We start from the raw sequence: 10,603 nt of genomic DNA, 5'->3' as shown, positions 1-10,603 counted from the left end.
GATATCACTGTTATTATGGGAGCACTGTGGATATCTCTGTTATTATGGGAGCACTGTGGATATCACTGTTATTATGGGAGCACTGTGGATATCACTGTTATTATGGGGGCACTGTGGATATCTCTGTTATTATGGGGGCACTGTGGATATCACTGTTATTATGGGGGCACTGTGGATATCACTGTTATTATGGGGGCACTGTGGATATCACTGTTATTATGGGAGCACTGTGGATGTCACTGTTATTATGGGAGCACTGTGGATGTCACTGTTATTATGGGAGCACTGTGGATGTCACTGTTATTATGGGAGCACTGTGGATATCACTGTTATTATGGGGGCACTGTGGATATCACTGTTATTATGGGAGCACTGTGGATGTCACTGTTATTATGGGAGCACTGTGGATATCACTGTTATTATGGTGGCACTGTGGATGTCACTGTTATTATGGGAGCACTGTGGATGTCACTGTTATTATGGGAGCACTGTGGATATCACTGTTATTATGGGAGCACTGTGGATGTCACTGTTATTATGGGAGCACTGTGGATATCGCTGTTATTATGGGGGCACTGTGGATATCGCTGTTATTATGGGAGCAGTGTGGATGTCACTGTTATTATGGGGGCACTGTGGATGTCACTGTTATTATGGGGGCACTGTGGATGTCACTGTTATTATGGGGGCACTGTGGATGTCACTGTTATTATGGGGGCACTGTGGATGTCACTGTTATTATGGGAGCAGTGTGGATGTCACTGTTATTATGGGAGCACTGTGGATGTCACTGTTATTATGGGAGCACTGTGGATGTCACTGTTATTATGGGGGCACTGTGGATGTCACTGTTATTATGGGGGCACTGTGGATGTCACTGTTATTATGGGAGCAGTGTGGATGTCACTGTTATTATGGGAGCACTGTGGATATCACTGTTATTATGGGAGCAGTGTGGATGTCACTGTTATTATGGGAGCACTGTGGATATCACTGTTATTATGGGGGCACTGTGGATATCACTGTTATTATGGGAGCACTGTGGATATCACTGTTATTATGGGAGCAGTGTGGATGTCACTGTTATTATGGGAGCACTGTGGATATCACTGTTATTATGGGGGCACTGTGGATATCGCTGTTATTATGGGAGCAGTGTGGATGTCACTGTTATTATGGGGGCACTGTGGATGTCACTGTTATTATGGGGGCACTGTGGATGTCACTGTTATTATGGGGGCACTGTGGATGTCACTGTTATTATGGGGGCACTGTGGATGTCACTGTTATTATGGGAGCACTGTGGATGTCACTGTTATTATGGGGGCACTGTGAATGTCACTGTTATTATGGGGGCACTGTGGATGTCGCTGTTATTATGGGGACTCTGTGGATGTCGCTGTTATTATGGGGGCACTGTGGATGTCGCTGTTATTATGGGAGCACTGTGGATGTCACTGTTATTATGGGAGCACTGTGGATGTCACTGTTATTATGGGAGCACTGTGGATGTCACTGTTATTATGGGAGCACTGTGGATGTCGCTGTTATTATGGGGGCACTGTGGATATCACTGTTATTATGGGGGCACTGTGGATGTCGCTGTTATTATGGGGGCAATGTGGATATCACTGTTATTATGGGGGGCACTGTGGATGTCACTGTTATTATGGGAGCACTGTGGATATCACTGTTATTATGGGAGCACTGTGGATATCGCTGTTATTATGGGGGCACTGTGGATGTCACTGTTATTATGGGAGCACTGTGGATGTCACTGTTATTATGGGAGCACTGTGGATGTCGCTGTTATTATGGGAGCACTGTGGATATCACTGTTATTATGGGAGCACTGTGGATGTCGCTGTTATTATGGGAGCACTGTGGATGTCACTGTTATTATGGGGGCACTGTGGATGTCACTGTTATTATGGGAGCACTGTGGATATCACTGTTATTATGGGAGCACTGTGGATGTCGCTGTTATTATGGGAGCACTGTGGATATCACTGTTATTATGGGAGCACTGTGGATGACACTGTTATTATGGGAGCACTGTGGATATCACTGTTATTATGGGAGCACTGTGGATGTCGCTGTTATTATGGGGGCACTGTGGATATCACTGTTATTATGGGAGCACTGTGGATGACACTGTTATTATGGGAGCACTGTGGATATCACTGTTATTATGGGAGCACTGTGGATATCGCTGTTATGGGAGCACTGTGGATATCACTGTTATTATGGGGGCACTGTGGATATCGCTGTTATTATGGGGCACTGTGGTTGTCACTGTTATTATGGGAGCACTGTGGATATCACTGTTATTATGGGAGCACTGTGGATATCACTGTTATTATGGGAGCACTGTGGATGTCACTGTTATTATGGGGGCACTGTGGATATCACTGTTATTATGGGAGCACTGTGGATGTCACTGTTATTATGGGGGCACTGTGGATATCACTGTTATTATGGGAGCACTGTGGATATCACTGTTATTATGGGAGCACTGTGGATGTCAGTGTTATTATGGGAGCACTGTGGATGTCAGTGTTATTATGGGAGCACTGTGGATGTCACTGTTATTATGGGGGCACTGTGGATATCACTGTTATTATGGGAGCACTGTGGATATCACTGTTATTATGGGAGCACTGTGGATGTCACTGTTATTATGGGGGCACTGTGGATATCACTGTTATTATGGGAGCACTGTGGATATCACTGTTATTATGGGAGCACTGTGGATATCACTGTTATTATGGGAGCACTGTGGATGTCACTGTTATTATGGGAGCACTGTGGATGTCACTGTTATTATGGGAGCACTGTGGATATCACTGTTATTATGGGGGCACTGTGGATGTCACTGTTATTATGGGAGCAGTGTGGATGTCACTGTTATTATGGGAGCACTGTGGATATCGCTGTTATTATGGGAGCACTGTGGATGTCACTGTTATTATGGGAGCACTGTGGATATCACTGTTATTATGGGAGCACTGTGGATATCTCTGTTATTATGGGAGCACTGTGGATATCACTGTTATTATGGGAGCACTGTGGATGTCACTGTTATTATGGGAGCACTGTGGATGTCACTGTTATTATGGGAGCACTGTGGATATCTCTGTTATTATGGGAGCACTGTGGATATCACTGTTATTATGGGGGCACTGTGGATGTCACTGTTATTATGGGGGCACTGTGGATGTCACTGTTATTATGGGAGCACTGTGGATGTCGCTGTTATTATGGGAGCACTGTGGATATCACTGTTATTATAGGAGCACTGTGGATGTCGCTGTTATTATGGGAGCACTGTGGATATCACTGTTATTATGGGAGCACTGTGGATGTCGCTGTTATTATGGGAGCACTGTGGATATCACTGTTATTATAGGAGCACTGTGGATGTCGCTGTTATTATGGGAGCACTGTGGATATCACTGTTATTATGGGAGCACTGTGGATGTCACTGTTATTATGGGAGCACTGTGGATATCACTGTTATTATGGGAGCACTGTGGATGTCACTGTTATTACGGGAGCACTGTGGATATCTCTGTTATTACGGGAGCACTGTGGATGTCACTGTTATTATGGGGGCACTGTGGATATCGCTGTTATTATGGGAGCACTGTGGATATCGCTGTTATTATGGGGGCACTGTGGATGTCACTGTTATTATGGGAGCACTGTGGATGTCACTGTTATTATGGGAGCACTGTGGATGTCACTGTTATTATGGGAGCACTGTGGATGTCACTGTTATTATGGGAGCACTGTGGATGTCACTGTTATTATGGGAGCACTGTGGATGTCACTGTTATTATGGGAGCACTGTGGATATCACTGTTATTATGGGAGCACTGTGGATGTCACTGTTATTATGGGAGCACTGTGGATGTCACTGTTATTATGGGAGCACTGTGGATGTCACTGTTATTATGGGAGCACTGTGGATATCACTGTTATTATGGGAGCACTGTGGATATCACTGTTATTATGGGAGCACTGTGGATATCACTGTTATTATGGGAGCACTGTGGATATCACTGTTATTATGGGGGCACTGTGGATGTCACTGTTATTATGGGAGCACTGTGGATGTCACTGTTATTATGGGAGCACTGTGGATATCACTGTTATTATGGGGGCACTGTGGATGTCACTGTTATTATGGGAGCACTGTGGATGTCACTGTTATTATGGGAGCACTGTGGATATCACTGTTATTATGGGGGCACTGTGGATGTCACTGTTATTATGGGAGCACTGTGGATGTCACTGTTATTATGGGGGCACTGTGGATATCTCTGTTATTATGGGGGCACTGTGGATATCACTGTTATTATGGGAGCACTGTGGATATCACTGTTATTATGGGGGCACTGTGGATATCACTGTTATTATGGGAGCACTGTGGATGTCACTGTTATTATGGGAGCACTGTGGATGTCACTGTTATTACGGGAGCACTGTGGATATCTCTGTTATTACGGGAGCACTGTGGATATCACTGTTATTATGGGAGCACTGTGGATGTCACTGTTATTATGGGGGCACTGTGGATATCACTGTTATTATGGGAGCACTGTGGATATCACTGTTATTATGGGAGCACTGTGGATATCACTGTTATTATGGGGGCACTGTGGATATCTCTGTTATTATGGGGGCACTGTGGATATCACTGTTATTATGGGGGCACTGTGGATGTCACTGTTATTATGGGAGCACTGTGGATATCACTGTTATTATGGGGGCACTGTGGATATCACTGTTATTATGGGGGCACTGTGAATGTCACTGTTATTATGGGAGCAGTGTGGATGTCGCTGTTATTATGGGGGCACTGTGGATATCACTGTTATTATGGGGGCACTGTGGATGTCACTGTAATTATGGGAGCACTGTGGATATCACTGTTATTATGGGGGCATTGTGGATATCTCTGTTATTATGGGGGCACTGTGGATATCACTGTTATTATGGGAGCACTGTGGATATCACTGTTATTATGGGGGCACTGTGGATATCACTGTTATTATGGGAGCACTGTGGATGTCACTGTTATTATGGGAGCACTGTGGATATCTCTGTTATTATGGGAGCACTGTGGATATCACTGTTATTATGGGAGCACTGTGGATGTCACTGTTATTATGGGAGCACTGTGGATATCACTGTTATTATGGGAGCACTGTGGATATCACTGTTATTATGGGAGCACTGTGGATATCACTGTTATTATGGGGGCACTGTGGATATCTCTGTTATTATGGGGGCACTGTGGATATCACTGTTATTATGGGGGCACTGTGGATGTCACTGTTATTATGGGAGCAGTGTGGATATCACTGTTATTATGGGAGCACTGTGGATGTCACTGTTATTATGGGAGCAGTGTGGATGTCACTGTTATTATGGGAGCACTGTGGATATCACTGTTATTATGGGGGCACTGTGGATGTCGCTTTTATTATGGGGGCACTGTGGATGTCGCTGTTATTATGGGAGCACTGTGGATGTCGCTGTTATTATGGGAGCACTGTGGATATCACTGTTATTATGGAGGCACTGTGGATATCACTGTTATTATGGGAGCACTGTGGATGTCACTGTTATTATGGGAGCACTGTGGATGTCACTGTTATTATGAGAGCACTGTGGATATCACTGTTATTATGGGAGCACTGTGGATATCACTGTTATTATGGGGGCACTGTGGATGTCACTTATTATGGGGGCACTGTGGATGTCACTGTTATTATGGAAGCACTGTGGATGTCACTGTTATTATGGGGGCACTGTGGATATCACTGTTATTATGGGGGCACTGTGGATGTCACTTATTATGGGGGCACTGTGGATGTCACTGTTATTATGGAAGCACTGTGGATGTCACTGTTATTATGGGAGCACTGTGGATATCACTGTTATTATGGGGGCACTGTGGATGTCACTTATTATGGGGGCACTGTGGATGTCACTGTTATTATGGAAGCACTGTGGATGTCACTGTTATTATGGGGGCACTGTGGATGTCACTGTTATTATGGGGGCACTGTGGATGTCACTGTTATTATGGAGGCACTGTGGATATCACTGTTATTATGGGAGCACTGTGGATGTCACTGTTATTATGGGAGCACTGTGGATGTCACTGTTATTATGAGAGCACTGTGGATGTCACTTATTATGGGGGCACTGTGGATGTCACTGTTATTATGGAAGCACTGTGGATGTCACTGTTATTATGGGGGCACTGTGGATGTCGCTGTTATTATGGGGACTCTGTGGATGTCGCTGTTATTATGGGGGCACTGTGGATGTCGCTGTTATTATGGGGGCACTGTGGATGTTGCTGTTATTATGGGGACTCTGTGGATGTCGCTGTTATTATGGGGGCACTGTGGATGTCGCTGTTATTATGGGGGCACTGTGGATGTCACTGTTATTATGGGAGCACTGTGGATGTCACTGTTATTATGGGAGCACTGTGGATGTCACTGTTATTATGGGGGCACTGTGGATGTCACTGTTATTATGGGGGCACTGTGGATGTCACTGTTATTATGGGGGCACTGTGGATGTCACCGTTATTATGGGGGCACTGTGGATGTCACTGTTATTATGGGAGCACTGTGGATGTCACTGTTATTATGGGGGCACTGTGGATGTCACTGTTATTATGGGGGCACTGTGGATGTCGCTGTTATTATGGGGACTCTGTGGATGTCGCTGTTATTATGGGGGCACTGTGGATGTCACTGTTATTATGGGAGCACTGTGGATGTCACTGTTATTATGGGAGCACTGTGGATGTCACTGTTATTATGGGAGCACTGTGGATGTCACTGTTATTATGGGAGCACTGTGGATGTCGCTGTTATTATGGGGGCACTGTGGATGTCACTGTTATTATGGGGGCACTGTGGATGTCGCTGTTATTATGGGGGCAATGTGGATATCACTGTTATTATGGGGGGCACTGTGGATGTCACTGTTATTATGGGAGCACTGTGGATATCACTGTTATTATGGGAGCACTGTGGATATCGCTGTTATTATGGGGGCACTGTGGATGTCACTGTTATTATGGGAGCACTGTGGATATCACTGTTATTATGGGGCACTGTGGATGTCACTGTTATTATGGGTGCACTGTGGATATCACTGTTATTATGGGGGCACTGTGGATGTCACTGTTATTATGGGGGCACTGTGGATGTCACTGTTATTATGGGAGCACTTTGGATGTCACTGTTATTATGGGAGCACTGTGGATGTCACTGTTATTATGGGGGCACTGTGGATGTCACTGTTATTATGGGAGCACTGTGGATATCACTGTTATTATGGGGGCACTGTAGATGTCGCTGTTATTATGGGGGCACTGTGGATATCACTGTTATTATGGGAGCACTGTGGATATCACTGTTATTATGGGGGCACTGTGGATGTCGCTGTTATTATGGGGGCACTGTGGATATCGCTGTTATTATGGGAGCACTGTGGATATCGCTGTTATTATGGGGGCACTGTGGATATCACTGTTATTATGGGAGCACTGTGGATATCACTGTTATTATGGGAGCACTGTGGATGTCGCTGTTATTATAGGGGCACTGTGTATGTCGCTGTTATTATGGGGGCACTGTGGATGTCACTGTTATTATGGTGGCACTGTGGATGTCACTGTTATTATGGGGGCACTGTGGATATCACTGTTATTATGGGAGCACTGTGGATATCACTGTTATTATGGGGGCACTGTGGATGTCACTGTTATTATGGTGGCACTGTGGATGTCGCTGTTATTATGGGGGCACTGTGGATGTCACTGTTATTATGGGGGCACTGTGGATGTCACTGTTATTATGGGAGCACTGTGGATATCACTGTTATTATGGGAGCACTGTGGATATCACTGTTATTATGGGAGCACTGTGGATGTCACTGTTATTATGGGGCACTGTGGATGTCACTGTTATTATGGGGGCACTGTGGATGTCACTGTTATTATGGGAGCACTGTGGATATCGCTGTTATTATGGGGGCACTGTGGATATCACTGTTATTATGGGAGCACTGTGGATATCACTGTTATTATGGGAGCACTGTGGATATCACTGTTATTATGGGGGCACTGTGGATGTCGCTGTTATTATGGGAGCACTGTGGATATCACTGTTATTATGGGAGCACTGTGGATATCACTGTTATTATGGGGGCACTGTGGATATCACTGTTATTATGGGGGCACTGTGGATATCACTGTTATTATGGGAGCACTGTGGATATCACTGTTATTATGGGAGCACTGTGGATATCACTGTTATTATGGGAGCACTGTGGATATCACTGTTATTATGGGGGCACTGTGGATGTCGCTGTTATTATGGGAGCACTGTGGATATCACTGTTATTATGGGAGCACTGTGGATATCACTGTTATTATGCGGGCACTGTGGATGTCACTGTTATTATGGGGGCACTGTGGATATCGCTGTTATTATGGGAGCACTGTGGATATCACTGTTATTATGGGAGCACTGTGGATATCACTGTTATTATGGGGGCACTGTGGATGTCACTGTTATTATGGGGGCACTGTGGATATCACTGTTATTATGGGAGCACTGTGGATGTCACTGTTATTATGGGAGTACTGTGGATATCACTGTTATTATGGGAGCACTGTGGATATCACTGTTATTATGGGAGCACTGTGGATGTCGCTGTTATTATAGGGGCACTGTGGATGTCGCTGTTATTATGGGAGCACTGTGGATGTCACTGTTATTATGGGGGCACTGTGGATGTCACTGTTATTATGGGAGCACTGTGGATATCACTGTTATTATGGGAGCACTGTGGATGTCACTGTTATTATGGGAGCACTGTGGATATCACTGTTATTATGGGAGCACTGTGGATATCACTGTTATTATGGGAGCACTGTGGATGTCGCTGTTATTATGGGGCACTGTGGATGTCACTGTTATTATGGGGGCACTGTGGATATCACTGTTATTATGGGGCACTGTGGATGTCACTGTTATTATGGGAGCACTGTGGATATCACTGTTATTATGGGAGCACTGTGGATGTCACTGTTATTATGGGGCACTGTGGATGTCGCTGTTATTATGGGAGCACTGTGGATGTCACTGTTATTATGGGGGCACTGTGGATGTCACTGTTATTATGGGGGCACTGTGGATATCACTGTTATTATGGGAGCACTGTGGATATCACTGTTATTATGGGAGCACTGTGGATATCACTGTTATTATGGGGGCACTGTGGATGTCACTGTTATTATGGGAGCACTGTGGATATCACTGTTATTATGGGAGCACTGTGGATGTCACTGTTATTATGGGAGCACTGTGGATATCACTGTTATTACGGGGGCACTGTGGATATCACTGTTATTATGGGAGCACTGTGGATGTCACTGTTATTATGGGAGCACTGTGGATGTCACTGTTATTATGGGAGCACTGTGGATATCGCTGTTATTATGGGAGCACTGTGGATATCACTGTTATTATGGGAGCACTGTGGATGTCACTGTTATTATGGGAGCACTGTGGATGTCACTGTTATTATGGGAGCACTGTGGATATCACTGTTATTATGGGAGCACTGTGGATGTCACTGTTATTATGGGAGCACTGTGGATGTCACTGTTATTATGGGAGCACTGTGGATATCACTGTTATTATGGGAGCACTGTGGATATCGCTGTTATTATGGGAGCACTGTGGATATCACTGTTATTATGGGAGCACTGTGGATGTCACTGTTATTATGGGAGCACTGTGGATATCACTGTTATTATGGGAGCACTGTGGATATCGCTGTTATTATGGGGGCACTGTGGATGTCACTGTTATTATGGGAGCACTGTGGATGTCACTGTTATTATGGGAGCACTGTGGATATCACTGTTATTATGGAGCACTGTGGATGTCACTGTTATTATGGGGGCACTGTGGATATCACTGTTATTATGGGAGCACTGTGGATGTCACTGTTATTATGGGAGCACTGTGGATATCACTGTTATTATGGGAGCACTGTGGATGTCACTGTTATTATGGGGGCACTGTGGATATCACTGTTATTATGGGAGCACTGTGGATGTCACTGTTATTATGGGGGCACTGTGGATATCACTGTTATTATGGGAGCACTGTGGATATCACTGTTATTATGGGAGCACTGTGGATGCCGCTGTTATTATGGGGGCACTTGAAAAATGCAAGGGCGCAATAGGGTCTTATTCAATTAATAAATGTTGCATAAGTATTAAAAACTGTTCCCTAGATGAAGCAGGAGCTTCTACACGCAGAAAGACTCGACACAAACAACGGCAGCCCTGGCACATGATGCAAACACGTTGTCTTCAGCGTTCCTCAAGGTGTGCTGAGCGTCAGTGGAGAAAATCACTTTTAGCAGAGGACTTCATCCACTATAAATTCATGCTCAAAACCTATAACTCTGCCCTTCATCTGGCCAAACAATCCTACTTCACCACCCTCATCACTTCACTGTCCTATATCTTATACTATATGGAGGA

Source organism: Phyllobates terribilis, unplaced genomic scaffold (assembly GCF_046119375.1).
Source record: "Phyllobates terribilis strain yellow unplaced genomic scaffold, ASM4611937v1 Scaffold_11__3_contigs__length_659146591, whole genome shotgun sequence".
Lineage (NCBI taxonomy): Eukaryota > Metazoa > Chordata > Amphibia > Anura > Dendrobatidae > Phyllobates > Phyllobates terribilis.
This window is presented reverse-complemented; position numbering follows the sequence as displayed.